The sequence below is a fragment of the Chenopodium quinoa genome, unplaced genomic scaffold (genome assembly GCF_001683475.1).
Source record: "Chenopodium quinoa cultivar QQ74 unplaced genomic scaffold, ASM168347v1, whole genome shotgun sequence".
Classification (NCBI taxonomy): Eukaryota; Viridiplantae; Streptophyta; class Magnoliopsida; order Caryophyllales; family Amaranthaceae; genus Chenopodium; species Chenopodium quinoa.
Genome location: NW_018745470.1, coordinates 49831 through 77327, shown reverse-complemented (window position 1 = coordinate 77327; position 27497 = coordinate 49831). Strand labels below are relative to the sequence as shown.

At 42.6% G+C, this 27497-nt stretch overlaps 1 pseudogene; it reads right to left on the bottom strand.

The window, feature by feature from the left end:
* Window positions 1–553: 553 nt before the first annotated feature.
* The window catches only part of LOC110715114, a 34385-nt pseudogene continuing 7441 nt past the window's right edge, over window positions 554–27497 (bottom strand).

The following is a 27497-nucleotide window of genomic DNA, read 5'->3' as shown; positions in this document are numbered from 1 at the left end:
ATCTCGATTCAAAGACCAGACCGATAAATTTGGTCCGATCCATTTTTTGGGTCCGGACCAATTTTTGAACATCCCTACTAGGGGGGGACATGGAGTTGTTGTTGTCGACCTGTCAAGCTAGTGGCTTGCAGGTCGGCGTTTATACGGTCGACTGTGGTCGCATGGGGAGTGATGGTCAGGCAAACAGATTAGAGTGGGGTTTGCAAATGAAAAGATAGAAAACTATTTGTTCTTAAAAAAAAAGTAGCTTTACCGATTTTAGGTCCGGACTTGAAAATTTGGCTTTACTCGGACTACACCTGAAACCCGGAATCATGGTTTTTTAAGGACCAGGTCTGGTTTTGGTCCAGTCTAAACATGTTTGATTCGGGTCGATTTTCATGTTCAAGCCAGTTTGTGTACACCCCTTATACACTATGTACATTATAACATTAATATTGATACATCCCTCTCAATCTTATATTAATTTCTTCTTACCTAATAAAAGGAATTAAGGAAAGTGAATATATAATATTAATTAGTACATTAATTAACTATTAATTTAATTACATTATTACTTATTAGTTAAATTATTGGTGTTTGAATTTTGTACTTGATGAGTAGCAAGGAACAAGGTGTTAATCTTGATAGTAGAGATGACCATTAGAGCAAGGATAACAATCATAGAAACAATTGATAAGGCAAGTGCTAGTGTTTGTGCTACGCCATCTTTCACCTCCTACCCGTACTTGACGGATGCCAAAGCCAGTGTTGTCAAAGGAAGTGAAAAAGACCACCATGCTATACTAAACTTTCTTAGTGATTTCTTGAATAGTGTTGGCCTACATACCTGCAACATTAACAAACACAGGTAAAAAAATCAACTACGAACACGTCTACATATACTCTTATGTACGAATTGAATAGTGTGTAACATGGAGACATATTCTCAATTTCCATACAACATCTATTAATTCCATCGAAATTGTAAAGTTTTATGATAAAATTGATCAAATGAAAGTTACTCGTATTTTTTTTAACTGTACTACAGAGTAATACTGAATAAATAAATGGAAAATGAGTCCGAAAAGCTATGTATAAGAAGTTAAAAGAGGAAAGTATTAATAAGATATATTCTTCAATTGCATTGATGTGCGTGTGATTTTGTCATACATTTCTACATAAAATAAATGTTACTGTAATATGTAAAAAGTTGTTGGGTTATAGTTTCTTGCTAAACACGTTTTTTGTCAGAGAAAAAGAAATCTATTATTAGTACCACTTAGTAGTGGAATAAGTAGGTGCAAGGTGACTCAAAGGGTAATTTTAAAGTAGAAAAGAAAAGGAAAAATAGTGAGTATGGGTACTTACCAAGGACATGAAGAGAAACATGGAAAGAAAGAAGAGCATTTTTAATGCAACATCAAAAGTCCCGGCTATTGAGCACCATGCTATGCTAGCCATGCTAGGAGTCGCAATGAACAAGAAGAAAACCGGCCTTAATGACGGCGAAACACCATTGCTCCCTGGATGTCTTTGATAAAGGGTGACAAACAACACCAAGTAGTGAGCCATGCTTAATGCGAAGAAGCACAACGCCATCTCCGACCATCCCATATACATAGCTTCCTTTGTTGCTACCAAATTTGCTATGACGGATAGCTGGCAAGCCGGGTTAGCCACCTTCGTTAGAACTCGTTTTCCCTTAATAAACCATTGCCCGTATAACTTGATATCGAGCATAATGATGGGTACGACGAACATCCACCATGTTAGTTGTTGGCAAATACTACCTGTTTGGGTCCAATTTAGTCCAATTGGGCTTAGACATTAAATGATCCAATTAAAAGCCTAAGGTCAAGGTTCATCTCTCCAATTGTGCTAAAGTCAAAGATCAGTCCTCAAGGCAAGCCAATTGGGCTAAGGCCCAACTTCTCCATGTATGCAGAGGTATAAAAGCCATCAATATTACATTTGTACATTCATTCAAGCAAAGCCTCAAGCAATTAATTCTCTTGCATAGTGTTCTCTTTCTACACACTGTACTGACTTTAGCATCGGAGGGGCCTTCCTCGGCAACACCCCCGAGGCTAGTTTACGTGTGTTTACTGTGCAGGAAACCTTCGGCCCAACATTACTTGGATCGAATCTAGTCTTCTCCACTTCATCGGACCTTCGGCAAGGTCCCATTTTTTTCACCCGAAACAATTTGGCGCCGTCTGTGGGGAAGACTTTCAAAAATCTTTAAGCCAAATTTATAACCAAGATCATCTTGCAATTATCTTAGTAGCAATGGCTAAGAACCGCAAGAGCAAAGGCCTCCGTCAAGGAGCAGGCGAAAAGCCTAAAACCCCTACACCATCACCCTCGCCGGACCGGAACTCTCCCAAGGGTGCCAGCTCGGGGGGAGGATCATTCAGGGAGGATTCCCTTTCTCCCGTAATTCATAACTCTCATCATAGGCCGAGTCACTCTCGGTCTAGCAGGGGTGAGTCCGATCATAGGACACATTTAGTGCCCCAAAGCCAACCATCGACTGTGCGCCCTCATTCCCATACTCGGCCGAGGACCCCTTTGACGGGGCCCAGCTCGGAGGAGGTGGCAAGAGCGCTGGCAGTTCTCATGGAGGCGATGAGGGCACAAAATATGCCACCACCTCGTGATCGAACTCCTCCGCATACCCGGCATCAACGGAGGAAGCTAGACCATGATGGTGGGAAGCTTCCTTCCTTCCGGGAACTGGAAGAGTGGGAAGAGGATACCTGGAAAAATGAAAAAGAGAGGAAAAAGAACCCTCAAATTTTAAAAGGATCCTCATCCTCCCGACCAGAAACGCATAAGAGCAGCAGCTCAGCTTCTCGGCAAGAATCTACTCACCGAGAACGACCTGAGACTGTTCGCCGAAGCGTCCTCGACCGACTCGGCGGCAAGGAACCGAGCGTGCACAGTCGCCTCTCGTTCCCTGCGGCCGAGGCCCAGACTTCCCAGCCAGGGACGAAAACCACTCCTACCTCTCTAAGAGGGCGGAGCGCGGTCCCTTCGGCCAGGAACAAGGGCAAGGCCGTTATGCTACCCGCCAGTTCGCCATTCGAGCAATGGATATTGGAAGAGCACGTGCCCACAGTTAAAATACCGTCGCACATCACATATGACGGGACCTCGGATCCGAAGGACCACGTGGCCTCGTATGAGACTCATATGCATCTTTGCCCCAGATCCGAAGCGACTTGGTGCAAATATTTCCCAACCACTCTCAAGGGGGTCGCGTAAGCGTTGATCTCCAAGGGAGTAAAGCAAGGCTCCATAACAGGGTGGGATGATCTGTCCTCCAAATTTAGGAGCAAGTTTTCCACGGCAAACCGCCGAGAGAAGACTACTGCAGAACTCATGAGTCTGCAACAGGGGGAAACCGAAAGCCTCCGAGACTATCTGACCCGTTTCAGTAACGAGTCATCCAGCGTCTCTCAGCTGGACCAGGGGCTAGCCGTTTTTGCTATGCAGAATGGCCTTCAGCCCGGGAAGTTCCTAGACTTCATGGTCATGCATACCCCGCAGACCTTGGAGGAAGCTCTGAATGCCTCGGATAAGTTCATTCGAGCCGAAGAATGGAACAAAGCGAAAACCCAACCTCAATTCGGGGGAGGGAAACAAAGACAAATACCCTTGTCTGAAGGCCAAGGCCATAAAGAAAAGGGAAAGTCAAAGGCCTCGGAGCAATCTTCGGCCAGCGACCCAAAGAAGGAAAAATCTGCCTCATACACAGGCAGATACGAGTCCTACACTCCGCTCTCTCTTCCACGCGCCAAAATTTACAGCGTGACGAAGGAGGAGCAGAGTTACCGAAAGCCGAGACCACTCCCAGAGTGGTATCAACGAAAAAATAAAAATCAGTGGTGCGAGTTCCACGAGTCTCCGGGACACAACACTGAGGAGTGTATCCAACTGAAGGACCAGATAGAGGACATGGTCCGGAAGGGATACTTGAAAAAATACATCGCGGATCACCGCGAGAAAAAAGAGTCCGAGAAGTCAGCAAAGGACTCTCGGCAAGACCTCGACTTCCCCCGGAAGAACAGTAAAAAGCCGGAGGGGAAATTCTCTCCGATCAATGTTATCTCGGGAGGAATATGCTCTCGGAGGGAGCACAAGCGACACCTTAGGGCTTTGACTCACCAGGTGAACAACGCTGACATTCAGTCTCCCCAATCGCCGGTGCCGAACATGACGTTCACAGCCGCCGACTGCCGGGGGATAACGTTCAAAAGTTTTCAGCTCTGCAATGACTGACTTGGTCTTGGCAAGATAAGCTATCATGGAAGGCTCTTTGGCCTCGTAGCTGCCGCTAATCTGATATGCAACTAGCTGAGAGTCTGTTTTCAGGCAGACATGATCGGCTTCCAGGGAGATGCACAATTCTAGGCCGGCGATTGCTGCCTCATATTCGGCTTCGTTGTTCGAGGCCTTAAAAGAAAATTTTAGTGCATACTCAAAGGATTTGCCTTCGGGAGAAGTTATCACTACTCCTGCCCCCGAACCGTTTTCGGTGGAAGATCCATCCGTAAACACGGTCCAGACTTTCTTTTCATTGTGTAGCGCTTCTTGGTATGAGCATTCGGCCAAGAAATCCGCTAGAGTTTGAGCCTTAATGGCAGCCCTCGGGCGGTAGCTGATGCTGAATTCGGTGAGCTCAAAAGCCCACTTGGCTAGCCTACCAGATTTTTCAACCTTGCCGAGAACTTTTTCCAACGGCTGATCAGTTAAGACCACTATCTGATGGCAATCAAAATAGGGTCTCAGCTTCCGAGCAACTACTACTACCGCGAAAGCGACTTTCTCGAGTAGAGTGTAGCGAGTCTCGGCATCCGTCAGTGTATGACTGACAAAGTAGATCGGTTGCTGACTTTTACTTTCTTCCTTCAGCAGTACTGCACTGATGGTGGCTGGGCTAACGGCCACATACAGGTACAAAGTTTCTCCTTCTGCTGGGCTAGCCATCGTTGGGAGTTGAGCCAGATGCTCCTGAAGCTGTTTAAAGGCGTCTTTTTGCTCTTCCTCCCAAACGAGCTCTTTTGTTTTCGGGAGTTTCAGGGCTTTGAAGAAAGGTAACCCCTTATCCGAAGCTCTGGAAATGAACCTCGAGAGGGCTGCCATTCTTCCGGTCTGGGAGTGGTCTCGGCTTTCGGTAACTCTGGGAGTGGTCTCGGCTTTCGGTAACTCTGGAAATGAACCACTGATTTTTATTTTTTCGTTGATACCACTCTGGGAGTGGTCTCGGCTTTCGGTAACTCTGCTCCTCCTTCGTCACGCTGTAAATTTTGGCGCGTGGAAGAGAGAGCGGAGTGTAGGGCTCGTATCTGCCTGTGTATGAGGCAGATTTTTCCTTCTTTGGGTCGCTGGCCGAAGATTGCTCCGAGGCCTTTGACTTTCCCTTTTCTTTATGGCCTTGGCCTTCAGACAAGGGTATTTGTCTTTGTTTCCCTCCCCCGAATTGAGGTTGGGTTTTCGCTTTGTTCCATTCTTCGGCTCGAATGAACTTATCCGAGGCATTCAGAGCTTCCTCCAAGGTCTGCGGGGTATGCATGACCATGAAGTCTAGGAACTTCCCGGGCTGAAGGCCATTCTGCATAGCAAAAACGGCTAGCCCCTGGTCCAGCTGAGAGACGCTGGATGACTCGTTACTGAAACGGGTCAGATAGTCTCGGAGGCTTTCGGTTTCCCCCTGTTGCAGACTCATGAGTTCTGCAGTAGTCTTCTCTCGGCGGTTTGCCGTGGAAAACTTGCTCCTAAATTTGGAGGACATATCATCCCACCCTGTTATGGAGCCTTGCTTTACTCCCTTGGAGATCAACGCTTGCGCGACCCCCTTGAGAGTGGTTGGGAAATATTTGCACCAAGTCGCTTCGGATCTGGGGCAAAGATGCATATGAGTCTCATACGAGGCCACGTGGTCCTTCGGATCCGAGGTCCCGTCATATGTGATGTGCGACGGTATTTTAACCGTGGGCACGTGCTCTTCCAATATCCATTGCTCGAATGGCGAACTGGCGGGTAGCATAACGGCCTTGCCCTTGTTCCTGGCCGAAGGGACCGCGCTCCGCCCTCTTAGAGAGGTAGGAGTGGTTTTCGTCCCTGGCTGGGAAGTCTAGGCCTCGGCCGCAGGGAACGAGAGGCGAATGTGCACGCTCGGTTCCTTGCCGCCGAGTCGGTCGAGGACGCTTCGGCGAACAGTCTCAGGTCGTTCTCGGTGAGTAGATTCTTGCCGAGAAGCTGAGCTGCTGCTCTTATGCGTTTCTGGTCGGGAGGATGAGGATCCTTTTAAAATTTGAGGGTTCTTTTTCCTCTCTTTTTCATTTTTCCAGGTATCCTCTTCCCACTCTTCCAGTTCCCGGAAGGAAGGAAGCTTCCCACCATCATGGTCTAGCTTCCTCCGTTGATGCCGGGTATGCGGAGGAGTTCGATCACGAGGTGGTGGCATATTTTGTGCCCTCATCGCCTCCATGAGAACTGCCAGCGCTCTTGCCACCTCCTCCGAGCTGGGCCCCGTCAAAGGGGTCCTCGGCCGAGTATGGGAATGAGGGCGCACAGTCGATGGTTGGCTTTGGGGCACTAAATGTGTCCTATGATCGGACTCACCCCTGCTAGACCGAGAGTGACTCGGCCTATGATGAGAGTTATGAATTACGGGAGAAAGGGAATCCTCCCTGAATGATCCTCCCCCCGAGCTGGCACCCTTGGGAGAGTTCCGGTCCGGCGAGGGTGATGGTGTAGGGGTTTTAGGCTTTTCGCCTGCTCCTTGACGGAGGCCTTTGCTCTTGCGGTTCTTAGCCATTGCTACTAAGATAATTGCAAGATGATCTTGGTTATAAATTTGGCTTAAAGATTTTTGAAAGTCTTCCCCACAGACGGCGCCAAATTGTTTCGGGTGAAAAAAATGGGACCTTGCCGAAGGTCCGATGAAGTGGAGAAGACTAGATTCGATCCAAGTAATGTTGGGCCGAAGGTTTCCTGCACAGTAAACACACGTAAACTAGCCTCGGGGGTGTTGCCGAGGAAGGCCCCTCCGATGCTAAAGTCAGTACAGTGTGTAGAAAGAGAACACTATGCAAGAGAATTAATTGCTTGAGGCTTTGCTTAAATGAATGTACAAATGTAATATTGATGGCTTTTATACCTCTGCATACATGGAGAAGTTGGGCCTTAGCCCAATTGGCTTGCCTTGAGGACTGATCTTTGACTTTAGCACAATTGGAGAGATGAACCTTGACCTTGGGCTTTTAATTGGATCATTTAATGTTTAAGCCCAATTGGACTAAATTGGACCCAAACAACTTGCCCCCCAGACCCGATTTGGAAGGATGACGGGTCGGGTTTGATTTAATCAGAAAAGGAGGGAAGTGAATGATTTAATTAATCCAAAAATTTGAATTTAAACCGTAATTAATGAGATAACAACAGTTAAGGCGGATAATTGTGGAAGTTGGACGGATAATGGGCCGTTTAATCGCAAGGTCGTGTGTTTAACGGTTACTTAGTGGGGTATTTAAGAGAAATTGAAACGCGGACTCCCCGTATCCCATTTCTGGAGATATAATCAGAGGCACGTCATCTCTCCTCACTTATTCACCAACAAAAACCCAGAATTCTCGAGAGAACCCAAGAACCCGCATCAAAACTTCGCAAACCCCCCGAGCATTAAGCTTAGAAACTGAGACTTGCCACTACCAATTCGTAAATCGGCAACTTTCGCTTCAGATTAAGGTAAATTCCTTTGATTTTAGTTTATTTTTCTTCGAATTTGAACTCCTTCCCTTTTTTTCGACTTTTTTTCTGCGAAATTATCAATGGCGAGAGGAGTTAGGGGTAGAGCCCGTGCTCCAAGAAGAGCAAGGCCAATTCCCGATCCCAGGAACAGGATTGGGACCTGGAATGGACGAAGAGCAGAGTCTGACCCTGCTGAAGGGATCAGGGCGACTCCAGTTTCCTCGGCTCCTCCTCAGAGAACGGAGGGGCCGAGCGCTTCTAGGCGGGACGATGAAGTTCCTGCTGTCCTTTGGGATATCCTTCCCGGGTTTTCAGAGTGGGAGGATGCCGAAGTAGCTTCGGCCATGATAAAGAACCGCCCCTACTCATGGTGGGTGGAGAATGCCGAACAGTATCGGTTTGCCGAACAAATTGAGTTGCATTACAGCATCCTTGAAACTGATGGGTATTGGTGCCGAATGCCCGTGGCATCCGATAGAATCCATCGTCCACCCCCTGGGTATGTGGGGGTGTACACAAGACAACTTCAGTATGGGCTGAGGTTCCCTTTGGACGTATTCGTCCGAGACTTGCTGATCCATTACAATATTTCCCTATGTCAGCTAACTCCTACTAGCATCCGAAGGGTGATGACATACTTATGGGTCTGCAAGTTCTTCAGGTATGTGCCGAACCTGCACTGCTTCAAAAAGCTTCATCGGCTAGTGCCAAATATTCAAAGTGGGCACGGAAGTCATGGTTCTGGGTGGTACCGGATTGAGTCTCGGCCCCAGTACCATGTGGCCGAACGACTCTTCAGACAAGGACTGGAGAGGTCAATGGATTTGGGTTAGGGTACCCATGGACCCGGGCCACCCTTGTGTCTTCAGCGCTCCCCGGTACCTTGCTGAGCCTGATCCCGACATGGGAAGTTTAGGTCCCCCCGCAGATAACGGCCCAAATCCGAACCTTAATCAACAGAATATCTTCCGCAAGCTGCCGAACCGGGGGGGGCAGCGGCCGAATGCAGCATATCCCGGAGACTTGGCTCCCCGATACGCATTATGTTTTCCAAGAGAACATGCTAGCAGCTGTCGGCCTCAGCCGAAAGTTTAAGGATGGTAAGCTTCTTCAGCTGGGGCCCGAGGCTTTTTAATTATCTCTTTTTCTCCTCTCACTTTGCTTTTTTATGCTGTGCCAACCTAACTGAACTGACCTTTCCCCTTTTCTTTTCCAGAGCGGGACGAGACCAACGTCGGCATTAACTACGCTCGTCTTGGCGTCAACCGAGAACGAGTTATAACTGATCGGGCCCCCTCTATCACTGAACCGCGGCATAGAGAGGTTCATCTAGACTCTTCCCACTTCCAAATTGAGGCTGTTGCTCTGTATCAAAGGCAGAAGCCTTGGTGGAAGAAGAGAGATCCCTGGTTTCAGCTGCTGGACGAAGAAGCTGAAGCTGCCCGTACAGCCGAAGAGGTTGCACGGGTTATTGAAGCTTGTGAAGGAGGAGAAGGGTCCTCCAGGGCTGCTGAAGAAGAAGCTGCAGCTAGGGCAGCTGAAGAAGACGAGGCTTTGCTGAAGACCTCGGTGAGCTTTCAGACTTAATTTTGTCTGTTTCTGTTTGTTGTTTTGTTTTTACTCACATTCTTCCTCCCCCCTTGTCTTTTACACTCTGAAGAGAGTAATAGACACAGAGAAGGGAAAGCCTCTATTCGTCCCGAAGACCAGATACAAGAAGAGTCTTCAGACTCAGACATGGACGAGCAGCCGCTTCAGAAAAGGCGCCGAAGAATGGCCATCATCGGCCCCCATGACTTTCAGCGGAGGCCGATGACCATCGGCGTCGAAATAAGGGAACCCAAGGAAGGCAATGGATCGCCGAGGGTTCCCCGGCCACCACCTCAATCACCTCCAAAGACCCCTCTGCCACCTCCCGAGATGGAGGTGGATCAGAAAACTCCCGAACCTAAGGGAGGGGTCCAAGAAGAAGTTCAAGAGAGTGCTGCTGAGCACAAGAACGAGGATGCCGTGATGCCCAGTGCTGAGGGTTTCACGGCAGACATTGCAAGAGAGGTTGAGGCTTTCGTCCTCACCCCTGAAGAAGAAGAGGTCATAATAATTGACTCTTCTGAGAAGGAGGATGCTGAGCCATCCAAAGTTAAAGAAGCTCCGTCGTCATCCTTTCCTTCCTTCCAGACTCTGCAATCTGGAGAAATGGGTTTCTCGGCCCCCCGAATTCCAATCCCAGATCACATCTGGGACCTCATATGGGGTCAGAACCGAGAAGGTGCTGCAGCCTACTTCGGCGATTTTGCTGGCACGTCCGAAGTAGATAGGGCAAGAATCTGGTCGCTGAAGGCCACTGCTGGGATGGGCGAATCCAGCAGATCAGTTCCTGACCCAGCCAGGTCTAACCAACTGCTGATGATGCAGGTGATTTTCCTTGCCTTTATCTCCTCTACAATTCAGCTCTATTTTTTATTTTAACTTGTGCTCCTGTTTTCAGTTCGTGCACAATCAGACTCTCACTGTTGAGCTGATAGATACCCTACAAGATAGGGTAGACTCTGCCGAGCACGACAAAAAGGTAGCCAAAGAGGAGCTAAAGCTTGCTAAGCTGAAGCAAGCAGCAGCTGAAGAGAAGCAGCAGAAGGGTGAAGAATACGAGAAAAAAGCTGCTGAAGCCTTCAAAACCTTCTGCGACGGTGATCATCGCCATGGTGGCCAACCACGACGTCAGTAAGGTCCTTGTTGACGGTGGCAGCGGAGCAAACATTCTGTTCCGAAAGGCCTACAATCAAATCAAGCTGAAGCCCAAGCACCTTACGCCGGTACCCTACCCGGTATCCGGGTTCAACGGGGCTTCAACTTATCCAGATGGGAAGGTGACACTTCCTATCACCATCGGCTGCGATGAGGCAGCCAGGAACGTCATGATTGAATTTTTAGTCATTGACGCTCCTTTAGTGTACAACGTGATTTTGGGGAGACCCATAATTCATGAGATCCAAGGGGTCGTCTCAACTTATCATCAGCTGATGATTTACGTCTCAGACGCTGGCTTCCCCGAAAGGATACAGGGCAACCAAAGGGACGCCCGAAGGTGCAACTACCTCAAGCCATCCAGTAGTCGCCCAGATGACGACAAGGATGAGGAGGAGAAAGAAAAAGAAAGAGAGCCAAGCACAAAAAAGCCGAAAGGCCTAAGTGCTTCGGCCCAAGGATCTGTACCCAGAGGTAAAGGACCCGAAAGGGAAAAGGCTAGCTCTTCAGCTGAACAGCAAGACTCAGAGAGCCAGCCGAAGAACACAAAGACTGGGACACCTGCTGACATAGGCAGCAGGCCAGATTATGAAGAGTCCAGTCCCTCAGCAATGGACATGGACCAACAGACTGAAACAGTTGAGTTGGCCGAAGGAGACGTTGAGAAATGTGTAACAATCGGGATGGACCTTGATCCGAACACCCGTTGTGAACTTATTCAGCTCCTTCGGGACAATAGAGATGTGTTTTCTTTCTCGGCAGTTGATATGCCCGGGATAAGTCCATACCTCATCTCCCATAAGCTTAATGTTGACCCAACGTGTCGACCAATTAAGCAAAAGAAGCGGAATTACTCCGCTAATAAGAACCGAGACATCGCAGCCGAGGTCAAAAAATTGCTGGAGGCAGGCTTCATCGAACCTTGCCAATATCCAGAATGGCTGGCAAATGTGGTGATGGTTCAGAAGGCCAATGGTACCTGGAGGATGTGCGTTGACTTCACGGACCTAAATAAGGCTTGTCCGAAGGATTTCTATCCTTTGCCGAGGATCGATAAGCTAGTCGATTCGACAAGTGGCCATGCCTTGCTTAGTTTCATGGACGCATTCTCGGGGTATCATCAGATCTTCATGCACCCCGACGATCGAGCAAAGACAGCATTCGTCACAAACGCTGGGGTGTACAATTACAAAATGATGCCCTTCGGATTGAAAAATGCAGGGGCAACCTATCAAAGGCTGGTGGATCAAGTTTTTGCCGATCAAAAGGGCCGAAACATGGAAGTCTATGTTGACGATTCGATCGTCAAAAGCAAAAAACCTGAGGACCATGTTAAGGACCTGGCTGAAACTTTTGCCACCTTAAGAAAACATCAAATGAAGCTGAATCCGAAGAAGTGTGTCTTCGGCATGAAGTCAGGGAAATTCCTTGGGTTCATAGTCAGCAAAAGGGGGATTGATGCCAATCCCTCCAAAGTCAAAGCAGCGCTCGACCTTCTTGAGCCGAAAACAAAGCGGGATGTTCAGCGGCTCACTGGAAGAATGGCAGCCCTCTCGAGGTTCATTTCCAGAGCTTCGGATAAGGGGTTAGCTTTCTTCAAAGCCCTGAAACTCCCGAAAACAAAAGAGCTCGTTTGGGAGGAAGAGCAAAAAGACGCCTTTAAACAGCTTCGGGAGCATCTGGCTCAACTCCCAACGATGGCTAGCCCAGCAGAAGGAGAAACTTTGTACCTGTATGTGGCCGTTAGCCCAGCCACCATCAGTGCAGTACTGCTGAAGGAAGAAAGTAAAAGTCAGCAACCGATCTACTTTGTCAGTCATACACTGACGGATGCCGAGACTCGCTACCCTCTACTCGAGAAAGTCGCTTTCGCGGTAGTAGTAGCTGCTCGGAAGTTGAGGCCCTATTTTGATTGCCATCAGATAGTGGTCTTAACTGATCAGCCGTTGGAAAAAGTTCTCGGCAAGGTTGAAAAATCTGGTAGGCTAGCCAAGTGGGCTTTTGAGCTCACCGAATTCAGCATCAGCTACCGCCCGAGGGCTGCCATTAAGGCTCAAGCTCTAACGGATTTCTTGGCCGAATGCTCATACCAAGAAGCGCTAGACAATGAAAAGAAAGTCTGGACCGTGTTTACGGATGGATCTTCCACCGAAAACGGTTCGGGGGCAGGAGTAGTGATAACTTCTCCCGAAGGCAAATCCTTTGAGTATGCACTAAAATTTTCTTTTAAGGCCTCGAACAACGAAGCCGAATATGAGGCAGCAATCGCCGGCCTAAAATTGTGCATCTCCCTGGAAGCCGATCATGTCTGCCTGAAAACAGACTCTCAGCTAGTTGCATATCAGATTAGCGGCAGCTACGAGGCCAAAGAGCCCTCCATGATAGCTTATCTTGCCAAGACCAAGTCAGTCATTGCAGAGCTGAAAACTTTTGAGGTTCAGCTGATCCCAAGGGGTCAGAATACTCAAGCCGATGCACTCTCCAAACTTGCCAGTTCATCTCTTACCGAGTTGAACAGATCTGTATATGTAGAAGCGCGTCGAGAGAGAAGTGTCGACGAACCACCTGAAGTGTGCTGCGCTGACCCAGAGCCTAGTTGGATGGACCCCATCCTAGCTTTCAAGCTTCGGAGAGAAACTCCCGAAGATAAAGCTTTGGCCTCCAAGATGAAGAGAACCAGCTCAAGGTTCATTGTCTTCAGGGGGGAACTTCTGAAGAAGTCCTTCTCAGCCCCATTGCTGAAATGCGTGGGACCAACAGATGCAGATTATATCCTACGGGAGATTCACCTCGGCATCTGTGGGAACCACATTGGGGGAAGTTCCTTAGCCCACAAGGCATTGAGGGCTGGATATTACTGGCCCACCATGATCGCAGATGCTAAGGAGTTGGTCCGGAAATGCGAAAAATGTCAAAAATACGCTCCAGTTATCCACCAGCCAGCAAGGGATCTTCAGCCGATCCTTAATCCACTCCCGTTTGCCCAATGGGGACTGGATATACTAGGACCATTTCCAGAGGCTGTGTACCAGTAAAAATGGCTGATAGTTGGTGTTGACTACTTCAGTAAATGGATCGAGGCCGAAGCAGCTTCGAACATTACAGAGCAAACTGTCAGAAAATTTATCTGGAAGAATATCATTACTCGTTTTGGCATCCCGAGAGTATTTGTCTTCGATCATGGGAGGCAATTTGATAACTTACCATTGAAGCGGTATACAGATCAGTTCGGCATCAAACTGGCATATTTAGCGGTATGTCACCCGCAAAGTAACGGACAAGCCGAAGCTGCAAATAACAGATCCTAAATGCCCTCAAGAAGAGGGTGGAAGATCAAAAGTCCAAGTGGCTGGAGGAGCTCCCTGGAACCCTTTGGTCCCTTCGGACAACTGAAAAAGAGGCAACGGGCTATTCACCTTTTGAACTGGTGTATGGTGCCGAAGCCGTTCTTCCAGTGGAAATTGGCTCTGAGAGCCTACGAGTGCACCACTTCTCGGCTGAGAATGAGCGACTAATGAGGGAATCTCTCGATTTCCTCGACGAAGTAAGAGACTCAGCCCGAGACAGAATGGCTGCTTATAAGCAGAGAATCAGCAAATTTTATAACCGAAGGGTCCATGCAAGGCCTCTTAAAATTGGAGACCTTGTCCTTCGAAATGCTGTTGCAGTTTAGAAAGGCCGAATCCATGGGAAACTCTCAGCTGCATGGGAAGGGCCTTATGAAGTCTGTGATGAGCTTCAGCCAGGGACATACCGACTTCGGCAGTTGGATGGAGCTGAGTTGAAAAATCACTGGAACGCTGATGTACTGAAAAAATATCATGTGTAAACCCTTCGGGGCAGAACAATCTTTGTAAGTACATTTTGAACTAATGAAAGGCCTTGGAGCCACCATTTATATAAATGTTTGCAACTTTTTATCCTTTCAAAGTTTTCTCGGTTCTATCTACTCTTTAAGGGTTTTTTATTCAGCCTCGTCTGAAACCTTCGCCTTCGGGTAACTGGGTTTCAGATTGCTGACAAAACTCGTCTTTTTAAAGAACACTGGTCTTTCAGCTGAAGTCAAACTTTAGTAAGACTTGTTCTCCAAAGACATGAGTCCATGGACAATTCTGGGATATTGCCTTAACTGAGCCTTGTATCCCAGAAAGCCATTATCCGAAACATTGCCTTCAGTTGGCCCTGTGTTTCGGATATCCATTTTTCAATGATAGACAGAAAATCAAGGATAACAGCAACAGTTGGAAATTGTTTATTCAGCCTCGTCTGAAACCTTCGCCTTCGGGAAACAGGGTTTCTGATTGCTGGCAAACTCGTCTTATTAAAGAACTCTGGTCTTTTAGCTGAAGTCAAGTTTCAGTAAGATTTGTTCTCCAAAGGCATGAGTCCATGGACAATTCTGGGATATTGCCAAAGCCATTATCCGAAGCATTGCCTTCAGTTGGCCCTGTGTTTCGAATACCCATTTTTAAGAAATAAAGAAATTGTTTATTCAGCTGAAGCCATACTTCAATTTCTGGGGAGGGACAAGAAGCACTACTAGTGCAAGTTTATGTTCAGCAGAATTGAAGAAACAGTAAAGCACTCAAAAACAAAGCAGCTGAAGAAAAGAACATCAAATTAATAATTCATGCTCAGAAATTGAGCTACAAGTTCAAATAAGTTAAGAAACTATATCGGCAGCCGCCCACAAGCGGAAAATAACAGCTGCCGAAATACGTACAGAAGCAAAAAAATAAACTGTTTTGTACGACAAGGCAAGCTGAAGCAAAAAACAAAAGGCAAAAATTCAGAAAGCGGCAAGTCTTAAGTTGAGCGCATGATGAACCACAAGATTCTGAAGACGACTTCCCGAGTTCCTATGCTTCAGCCCGAGGATCAGACTGGTCAGCATTGTTGGGCCCCATGGTGGTCTGAGCCCCAGCAGCAGAAGAAGCAGGCTTTGCACTCTGCCGAGCCTCCCTTTCCCTCTGTTCAGCCTCCAACTCCATTCTTTCAGCTTCTTCTTCGGCTTCCTCAGCCTTAAGGATTTCAGCTTCGACTGGAGTTGCATACTTCATATGAGGGTCTTCGGGATTCTGGACCCATTCAGCACATTTGGACCAGTCCAGCTTCGGCTCAGCATGAAGGCAGACTCTTCGGCACACTCTGAACCCGTTTCTGAAACCCATTTCATATTCTTCCTGGGTATAGACACGGACTTTGAGTAGAGCCTCAGCATCAGCCAACTTCTTCTGGGTCTCCTCCAAGTCTTCCTTGGATTTCTTCAGCTCATCGGCGAGCTTGAAGGAGGAACCTTTCAGCTCATTCAGCTGCTGCTGAACTTAGGAAGCCTCTGTCTGGGCCTGGGCCACTTCTTCCTTTTTGGCCATCAGCTGATCCTCAGCTTCTCGGAGCTTAGCTCTCTGAGCTTCAGCAGCAGTAGCAGCCTCTGAGAGTTGGACATCCCTGGCTTGGAGCATCTCTTCAGCAGCCATTCTGCTGGCTTCAAGAGCTTCTAGCCGTTGCTGCACTTCAGCTTGTGCAGCAGCTCCTTCCTGGATTCGGCTCTCAATGGTAGCCTTGAATTTGGAGATGTCCACTCCCATGTGCTCTTGGAGGAATTTTTCCCCTTCCATCAGTGGGGGAAAAACTTCCTTCTCCATAACGTCGCAGAAGGTTTTGAAGGCTTCAGCAGCTTTTTTCTCGTATTCTTCACCCTTCTGCTGCTTGCTTCAGCTTAGCAAGCTTTAGCTCCTCTTCGGCTACCTTTTTGTCGTGCTCGGCAGCGTCTACCCTATCTTGTAGGGTATCTATCAGCTCAACAGTGAGAGTCTGATTGTGCACGAACTGAAAACAGGAGCACAAGTTAAAATAAAAAATAAAGCTGAATTTTAGAGGAGATAAAGGCAAGGAAAATCACCTGCATCATCAGCAGTTGGTTAGACCTGGCTGGGTCAGGAACTGATCTGCTGGATTCGCCCATCCTAGCAGTGGCCTTCAGCGACCAGATTCTTGCCCTATCTACTTCGGACGTGCCAGCAAAATCGCCGAAGTAGGCTGCAGCACCTTCTCGGTTCTGACCCCGTATGAGGTCCCAGATGTGATCTGGGATTGGAATTCGGGGGGCCGAGAAACCCATTTCTCCAGATTGTAGAGTCTGGAAGGAAGGAAAGGATGACGACGGAGCTTCTTTAACTTTGGATGGCTCAGCATCCTCCTTCTCAGAAGAGTCAATTATTATGACCTCTTCTTCTTCAGGGGTGAGGACGAAAGCCTCAACCTCTCTTGCAATGTCTGCCGTGAAACCCTCAGCACTGGGCATCACGACATCCTCGTTCTTGTGCTCAGCAGCACTCTCTTGAACTTCTTCTTGGACCCCTCCCTTAGGTTCGGGAGTTTTCTGATCCACCTCCATCTCGGGAGGTGGCAGAGGGGTCTTTGGAGGTGATTGAGGTGGTGGCCGGGGAACCCTCGGCGATCCATTGCCTTCCTTGGGTTCCCTTATTTCGACGCCGATGGTCATCGGCCTCCGCTGAAAGTCATGGGGGCCGATGATGGCCATTCTTCGGCGTCTTTTCTGAAGCGGCTGCTCGTCCATATCTGAGTCTGAAGACTCTTCTTGTATCTGGTCTTCGGGACGAATAGGGGCTTTCCCTTCTCTGTGTCTATTACTCTCTTCAGAGTGTAAAAGACAAGGGGGGAGGAAGAATGTGAGTAAAAACAAAACAACAAACAGAAACAGACAAAATTAAGTCTGAAAGCTCACCGAGGTCTTCAGCAAAGCCTCGTCTTCTTCAGCTGCCCTAGCTGCAGCTTCTTCTTCAGCAGCCCTGGAGGACCCTTCTCCTCCTTCACAAGCTTCAATAACCCGTGCAACCTCTTCGGCTGTACGGGCAGCTTCAGCTTCTTCGTCCAGCAGCTGAAACCAGGGATCTCTCTTCTTCCACCAAGGCTTCTGCCTTTGATACAGAGCAACAGCCTCAATTTGGAAGTGGGAAGAGTCTAGATGAACCTCTCTATGCCGCGGTTCAGTGATAGAGGGGGCCCGATCAGTTATAACTCGTTCTCGGTTGACGCCAAGACGAGCGTAGTTAATGCCGACGTTGGTCTCGTCCCGCTCTGGAAAAGAAAAGGGGAAAGGTCAGTTCAGTTAGGTTGGCACAGCATAAAAAAGCGAAGTGAGAGGAGAAAAAGAGATAATTAAAAAGCCTCGGCCCTAGCCGAAGAAGCTTACCATCCTTAAACTTTCGGCTGAGGCCGACAGCTGCTAGCATGTTCTCTTGGAAAACATAATGCGTATCGGGGAGCCAAGTCTCCGGGATATGCTGCATTCGGCCGCTGCCCCCCCGGTTCGGCAGCTTGCCGAAGATATTCTGTTGATTAAGGTTCGGATCTGGGCCGTTATCTGCGGGGGGACCTAAACTTCCCATGTCGGGATCAGGCTCAGCAAGGTACCGGGGAGCGCTGAAGACGCAAGGGTGGCCCGGGTCCGTGGGTGCCCTAACCCAAATCCATTGACCTCTCCAGTCCTTGTCTGAAGAGTCGTTCGGCCACATGGTTAGGTACTGGGGCCGAGACTCAATCCGGTACCACCCAGAACCATGACTTCCATGCCCACTTTGAATATTTGGCACTAGCCGATTAAGCTTTTTGAAGCAGTGCAGGTTCGGCACATACCTGAAGAACTTGCAGACCCATAAGTATGTCATCACCCTTCTGATGCTAGTAGGAGTTAGCTGACATAGGAAAATATTGTAATGGATCAGCAAGTCTCGGACGAATACGTCCAAAGGGAATCTCAGCCCATACTGAAGTTGTCTTGTGTACACCCCCACATACCCCGGGGGTGGACGATGGATTCTATCGGATGCCACGGGCATTCGGCACCAATACCCATCAGCTTCAAGGATGCCGTAATGCAACTCAATTTGTTCGGAAAACCGATACTGTTCGGCATTCTCCACCCACCATGAGTAGGGGCGGTTCTTTATCATGGCCGAAGCTACTTCGGCATCCTCCCACTCTGAAAACCCGGGAAGGATATGCCAAAGGACAGCAGGAACTTCATCGTCCCGCCCAGAAGCGCTCGGCCCCTCCGTTCTCTGAGGAGGAGCTGAGGAAACTAGAGTCGCCCTGATCCCTTCAGCAGGGTCAGACTCTGCTCTTCGTCCATTCCAGGTCCCAATCCTGTTCCTGGGATCGGGAATTGGTCTTGCTCTTCTTGGAGCACGGGCTCTACCCCTAACTCCTCTCGCCATTGATAATTTCGAAGAAAAAAGTCGAAAAAAAAAGGGAAAGAGTTCAAATTCGAAGAAAAATAAACTAAAATCAAAGGAATTTACCTTAATCTGAAGCGAAAGTTGCCGATTTACGAATTGGTAGTGGCAAGTCTCAGTTTCTAAGCTTAATGCTCGGGGAGTTTGCGAAGTTTTGATGCGGGTTCTTGGGTTCTCTCGAGAATTCTGGGTTTGTGTTGGTGAATAAGTGAGGAGAGATGACGCGCCTCTGATTATATCTCCAGAAATGGGATACGGGGAGTCCGCGTTTCAATTTCTCTTAAATACCCTACTAAGTAACCGTTAAACACACGACCTTGCGATTAAACGGCCCATTATCCGTCCAACTTCCACAATTATCCGCCTTAACTGTTGTTATCTCATTAATTACGGTTTAAATTCAAATTTTTGGATTAATTAAATCATTCACTTCCCTCCTTTTCTGATTAAATCAAACCCGACCCGTCATCCTTCCAAATCGGGTCTGGAGGGCAAGTTGTTTGGGTCCAATTTAGTCCAATTGGGCTTAGACATTAAATGATCCAATTAAAAGCCCAGGGTCAAGGTTCATCTCTCCAATTGTGCTAAAGTCAAATATCAGTCCTCAAGGCAAGCCAATTGGGCTAAGGCCCAACTTCTCCATGTATGCAGAGGTATAAAAGCCATCAATATTACATTTGTACATTCATTCAAGCAAAGCCTCAAGCAATTAATTCTCTTGCATAGTGTTCTCTTTCTACACACTGTACTGACTTTAGCATCGGAGGGGCCTTCCTCGGCAACACCCCCGAGGCTAGTTTACGTGTGTTTACTGTGCAGGAAACCTTCGGCCCAACATTACTTGGATCGAATCTAGTCTTCTCCACTTCATCGGACCTTCGGCAAGGTCCCATTTTTTTCACCCGAAACAATTTGGCGCCGTCTGTGGGGAAGACTTTCAAAAATCTTTAAGCCAAATTTCTAACCAAGATCATCTTGCAATTATCTTAGTAGCAATGGCTAAGAACCGCAAGAGCAAAGGCCTCCGTCAAGGAGCAGACGAAAAGCCTAAAACCCCTACACCATCACCCTCGCGTGGGCAATGATGATGTCAGCAACTTCTATTTTTAGTAATACTCCCTCTGTTTTTAAATACTTGCTCCATTTCTATTTTTTGCACTATTCATTTGTCCTACTTTGACTAATATTTGTGATTTATACATAAAAAAAAAATATTCTTGTGGGTACTTGTTGGAATCATCTCAATGAATAGATTATTAATTTTCAATTGTTAGAATTTATACTTATTGATAATTAAAGATATTAGTGATCAAAGATTAGCACTGGCATGCGTGTCCAAGAAAAATGGAGCAAGTATTTAAAAACGGAGGGAGTAGTTAAATAGATTTTATAACTAGCATAGTGCCCGTGCGATGCACGGTTTATAAATCAAACTATTAAACCCGTAGGAAAAATAAAAACAAAAACAAAGGTAATTCATTTACTATCAAAGGACTTGGTTACTAATGGTCAATAAAAAAAAAGTTAAAGGAATGTTATTTGAATAGTATTTTATGTTATTTGAATTTCTTTTAATTTTTTATAATGTTTTTTTATTAATTGAAAAATAATTGAATAATACTCCACGTAGCTATATAAGAAGTGGACTAATTTATTTATATCTCCCGTTGAGAAAAAACTAAAATTTTCTTATCATACCATCCGCATCAGTAGCTACAATCAATCTAATATATACATGTTTTATTTACCCGTCGTACTCATTAAATCTATAGACACAATAATAACCTTATATTTGACCTACCAGAACATATATTTTCCTAAGTTAAGCATTGTGCCAAAAACTATATATTATATAATAGTCATATATATATATATAACCAACAGCTGATTAAATATAGTATACAACACAAGTACTTTTTTTTTAAACAAATACAACACAAATACTTCGTATATAGGTATGGATACTGATAATTTTATATAAATAAAGTATACGGAGTATATATTACTAAGATTTATCCCTACCTTAATTATAAAATGGTTAACAAAATTCTTATAATAGTGCATGGACATTTATATATCTAAAAATGTTTTTTTACATATATTTTTCCCCATTTAATTTTAAAAGCCTTAAAATTGTCCCTTGAATTCGCTAAATTGATTTAAAAGGTTATGTTTATCTCAATATTTAAGCCATTTACTATTTTCATTTCCTTTTCTTTTAATTTTTCTATTTAGAATTTATTAGACTATTAAGTTTCAAGATCGAAGTCAATATCTTTTTACCGTACAATCACTAAATCAAAGTCGCTCAACTAAAGTTTTGGACATTGCATAGCTACACAACATCCAACACATTTAATGATTACATGCAAATAATTTTAATAAATCTACGCATTCGATATAAGCTATTAAACAATTTAACTATATATACATTTTGATAGGTTTATATCTTTTATAATAACAAAAATTTACAAATATTATTATATTTTGAAAAAAAAATTAGACTTTGGAGTTTTGTGTAAGATAGATAAAGGATAAGTTAATTCCCGTCATATATGCATTGAGTTTTGGGTGTTCTATCCGGCTCGCCCTTTGGGCTAATCCAGATTTGAGGATCTTTTCTAGGCTATTAGGTTCCACTCCCCTTCCGATTGTTGTTGCAGGGGAGCGATCACATGTCCTCCCTACCAAGTGTAGTCTCAATCACCACCAACAACCAAACACTTGGTATGGAGGACACGTGTTATAAAATATTATATTATATACATATACTTGTTTATATTATAAAAAATATTATAGTATATACACATACTATTATAGTTAAAAGTATTATTATGTATAAAACAACATAAATTATTGCACATGATTATTGTATATCTAGTATAGCACATGAGCAATGCACGATTTTTAAATCAAAATGTTAGTTTTTCTAAATAATTCATAAGTAATAGCATTGTTAATATGAATATTACAATTTAAAACACGATTTTATATCTATCCCTTTTCCGTCAAATGTCTAATTCAATTTAACTTTTATTCTTCTTGTTTTGATTGGTTATTGGTTCAGTTTTTTATTTTTTTATTTTTTATACAAGAAAAACAAAAGGTCATTGTAAAAGACATTGTATAGAAAATGAAAGGCCGGTTAAAATTAAATTTATGTTCAAAATTATGTATTTTTTTCCAAGACAACATTTCGGCTCAGCATTCAGTATTTGTTAAGGAGTACAACAAACGATAAAAGTAATTTTTACACTATTTTGTATCTTTATCAAAAACTTTTGTATTCATCCGACTACTTGAATTGAATTTAGAATAACTTGTAGACTATTTTGGGTAACTTTTATCAATAAAGCATAAATAACTTTCATTCATTACAGGGTACCTTTTATAATAGGTGCACAATATTTTATTGTACATCTGATTTTTTTTAAATGTTTGTATTGATTTCATAATTGACGTCAAACTAAATTCTTATCGATTTTATTTAATTTTCATAAAAAAAACAATATTAGCCTTTCAAAATACGAAATATTTGTTTCCTTAATTATGCCACTTTAATCATATTGCTTCAAATTAGTTATTATTCTTTAACTTGACTATAATAAAGATTGGAAAGACTTTTATGGATTATTTGTAGTATTGGAAAGTATATATTTAATATAAAAAAATTAAATCAATATTTATGTTAGGAAATCATGAAAATCTTATGCATGTATAGAAACTTGCGTTTATTGTTTGAAGTTTAACAAAAATAACTATGCTTGAATATGTAAACAGTAATTATATAGATATATTTAATACTTAAGATAAACCAATGAGAGAGTGACATTTGTCATCCTCACATTGAGACGCTTGTCTTTTAGTATAATATATAGATAGATAGATTCTTTAACTTGACTATAAATAAAGATTGGAAAGACTTTTATGGATTATTTGTAGTATTGGAAAGTATATATTTAATATAAAAAAAATTAAATCAATATTTATGTTAGGAAATCATGAAAATCTTATGCATGTATAGAAACTTGCTTTTATTGTTTGAAGTTTAACAAAAATAACTATGCTTGAATATGTAAACAATAATTATATAGATATATTTAATACTTAAGATAAGCCAATGAGAGAGTGACATTTGTCATCCTCACATTGAGACGCTTGTCTTTTAGTATAATATATAGATAGATAGATAGATTATTATTTATAATCATAAATCATGACCGGATTTTTTAAAGCTTTACACCTAAGACTCCATTTTTACTAATAAAGTACTTTCACGTACATCATTTCATTTGATAGATTTTATTATCCTAATGGCCAAATTAAACCTCCAATTATATTCATATTTTCATGTCATCATAATTATGTTTATTATCTTCTAAGTTTAAGATAACCTATCAAACTATACGATCTAATATCGCATGCAGCCATAAGTTAGGTACCTTCGTCATCCTATCAAAAAGGAACGTAAGTTACTAATTATTCTATTGATCTACACCCACTTTATTTAGATCTTGGGTGATGTAGCTTTATTTTTATTTTTAGTTCTAGTCAAAATTTAATAATAACTTTTACAATATAGAAATGAAAAATGTAATTGTGTTAAGATTTCTTCTGGGGTGATACGGCCAGGGGCGGATCTATTAAGGTGCACAGTGAGTCACGTGACTCACCAGCACAAAAAAAAAAAAAAAAAAAAAAAAAAAAAAAAAAAAAAAAAGAGACCGCCTATTACAGATAGGAGGTCTCTTTGTTGCTTCTACTTGAGATTATCCCACAATCATTTTTAAAATATCAAAGAGACCGCCTATTAAAATATCAGATAGGTAATCTCTTTGTTGCTGCTATTGCCACCACGTCATTAGAGACCTGTTATCTAGATAACAGGTCTCCTTTTGTCAGAATTAGAATTATTTTATGCGATGCTTTCATATTTTAGTAAAGAGACCTGTTATATTTAATAACAGGTCTCTTAAGTTATCTAACTTTTTTTTAATAATTCTCGTTTTTAAGTAAAAGATCATTAAGTTAGTTTAATGTAATAGTTTTATAGTATGTATTTTTATATCCTATTTTTGGATTGCAATCATTTTGGTGAAATATAATTTTTTTATATAATTTTTGGATTGAAACAAGTGATCGATTATTGATGGTGACTCATAAGTTCGAAAATCCTGGATCCACCACTGGATACGACACTAGTGGTGGCCTTTTAATGAGCTGAGGTTTTATCTATCTTGAATATAGAAAAAGGTAATTAGTGATCAATCGAGGTGGAAAACTAGGATTTAATTGAGACAAGAATGTACATTATGTTATTGTCCCAAATATACTCATTACTTATTACTTAGGGCCTATTCACTTCAGCTTAATTTTAGTTCAGTTCAGTTCATCTTAGTTTAGTTCAGTTCAGCTCCTAGTAAAATATTCATTTAAGTTCTATTCAGTTCAGTTCAGCTCCAATCAGTTCAGTTCAGCTCAGCTCCAATCAGTTCAGTTCATTTCAGTTCAACTCATTTCAGTAAATGTGATCAGGCCTTTAGTCGTACGGAGTATTTTTTAAGCAACAAAAATGTAATACATTAAAATATTATGAATATGGCATATATTAGCAACAAAAATGTATTTTCTTCTTCCATTAATATTTGTAACACACACTTTCTTACAATATAAAAGAAAAATGAGCCTCACATAATTTTAATACAAAATTGTGAAAATTCTAATGTAGTTTGATGATTTTTTACTACCATAATTTTTTAAAATAGACGGCTGAGATTATATGTTTTTTGATTGATGATTTTTAATTAGTAACTTTAATTAAAAATCATTTTAAAATTATTTTATATATATTTTTTATTTCCAAAATTTCAAAAATATTAAAAAAATAATTTTTGAAATATAAACATATTTAAAATAACTATTTTTAATTAAAATTACTAATTAAAAATAAAGTCGAATTCAAGATTTTTAACAAGAAATGCAAAGTGAGTTGAACTTTCAGAATATAGAGAGTAATTCTTATTCTTGTGGCTTAAGTCTTTTGAATAGGTCTAACTCCATGATATTGCACATTATTTTTAGTAATAGGAAAACGTGTCATTAATTCTAGGACATGATCTTGCTTAATCAGAGAGTGTGTAGGACTACGTAGTGGCGTTTGTTTGTAGTACTCTCTCTGTGTTTTAATAAGTGTTACATTTATTAAATCTGGTCGTGCTTTAATAAGTGTTACATTTTTTTTTTGGCAAAAAGCTCCCTTTAAATATTATATATCTCTCCTCTCATGGTTCTCACCCAAACCCACTACTACTTTATTTATAATATACTTCCTCTCATATTCATTAATTTTCAATAAACCATTAACCTCACTATTTTTTCTTTACAATAATATTTTAATACTCCATGTACCCTACTACCTCTTATTTTATTTAAGTCAATTAAATTGCCTAAAACTATGTGTCGGTCAAATAGTAACACTTATTAAAATACGGAGGGAGTAGTTAATATCGTTTTTCCTTTCACTCATATGTAGGTTTGTTTATGGACTCAACATTTCTCATCACATGCATGTGTGAGGTCCATAATTTTAGGCCCAGATCACAGTTCAATTTAATCTGAGCTCTCATACCATGTTAAATGGGACTTGGCCGAACATGTCATGAAAGTCTACTTTATAATTCCAAAGAGATTTCACCTCGATCAAAACCATATGACAATGAGAAGAGTATACGTAGTTGTTATATGTATGCCTAATTCGAATGCTCAATGTTGAATTGTTGATGCATGTTTGGTATTATGGTGATTGGAGCTTTAAAAAAGCATAGAAAAGGGATGACTTCAAATGATCACATCTTAAAAACTACAAATGATATCGAGTTTACTCTAATTAGAGGTGATAACTTGTTTCAAGAGTTTTCCAACAAGTGGTCATAAGTTTATTTTCAATATGAAACAAGAAAGTTGTGACTGTTTTACAAATAGATATCAGTCATTTGCACGAAAGTTTACTTGAAACCATATTAGGTTCGCCCGAACCTATTGAATTGAAGAAAACCATCTAGAGCCTCTTGTGATAGTGTTCGCCCTAATCTTGAATGAGGTTCTCCCGGACCAAGGATAGGTTCTCCCAAACCTACCTTGCTTCAGTTTTCCCTTGTTCTCACGATGAGCTCTAATCTTGGACGTTGGGTTGTCCTTATTTTTAAGCACTACAAATACATTTATATAGTATTTTAAGATGATTACGGAGAAACACAAATGAGACATAGATTTAGAATTAGCTCACCAAAAACACTAGCTTTCTCTGTTGTAATCCTTCCTCCATCAAAGAGCAATAAAAGGTTCAATTTTCCCAAAAGTGAATGTAGCTCATTTTGAGTGAGCCACTATAAATATTGCGTGTGGTTTCCTTTGTGCATCTTAATTGTTTTCTCATCCCAACTTGGATTGTTATTACTCAAAGTCTCAAAAATTCCTACTTCGTATTTTAATAGCCCCTTAACCTTTTAAAGTGGATATATATATATTTTTTTTTTTCTCTCTCTTCAATATACTAATATAGGACAAACATTTAAACTGATTTAATATAAGTGGGACAAAATTTCTACTCACATGTAAGTTTCTTCAAGGACTCAATATCTTGAGTCAATTTTAATTCGAATGAAAGTGTACCTAACTTGAAGCCCAGTCTTAACTCACTCGATTGTTACACTAACACACTAGCTAGGTAAGGGTGTAGTTCTATGATTGGTAGTAGAACATGAGATTATGAAAGGGCGTGGGAAATGGTCGGTGTAAGTGGTGGGCAGGAGATGGACCCAAATGGAGCCTTTGTTTTATTAAAAATTCAACTTTTAACTTTTTTGTTCTTTTAGACGCTCCAAATTAAATAACTTGTCTATCCCCAATGGCATGAAATTAAGGAAGGAAAAATCCTGTCTAACATCACTTTACTATGTGAAAGATAAGTTAATGGTCCAACTTATCACAAAAGTATTTCCTCCACTGAAAATTTGTAGGGAAATTGGGATGTTTAACCAAAAGATTTTGCACAAACTTTTAAATAAAACGGATGTTCAGTAAATTACTGAACATCCGTTATAAAGTGACAATAAAATACGCAAAACTTACACTAAAACGCATAAAAGTTACCCTGATATATATGAGTTATTTATGTTTCATTGATAAATTTGACAAAAGTGACACTAAATTTGACAAAAGTGACACGAAATCTGACAAAAGTGTACCCAATGTACAATAAATTACTGAAAACCGGGTGTATACAAAGGTTGTTAAAGATTTTGCGCCATCTTTCTCAAGAAATGTTCAGATCCTTGCCTCCTTGGTACCTGAGAACCCCTTTTAATTCAAGCACAATTTTGAAGCTTTAAATTAATGTTGAAATTGATGCAATAATTCATAATCGGAAGACCGTCATAATCATTTTTCTAGAGATATTTGATTTAGAACTATTTAGAACTATTATGGTCAACTAAATTAGTTTGGAAGACCTATAATATGCATCCAAGTACAAATATTCTTTAGACCAACTCCATTGTCGTAAGCCCACTGACCTAAAATTACGAAAATACTCCTTCATAATCTAGCCCATCATTAATCATTGCAAAGTACAAGTTTACCCTTAATCTATCCAATTAAGTACAATTTATGTCACCGGAAAGTACAACTATAAATATCTCTCAAATCATTAATGAAGGCAATTTTTTCCTAATTCTCTCTCCTTCTCTCTCTACG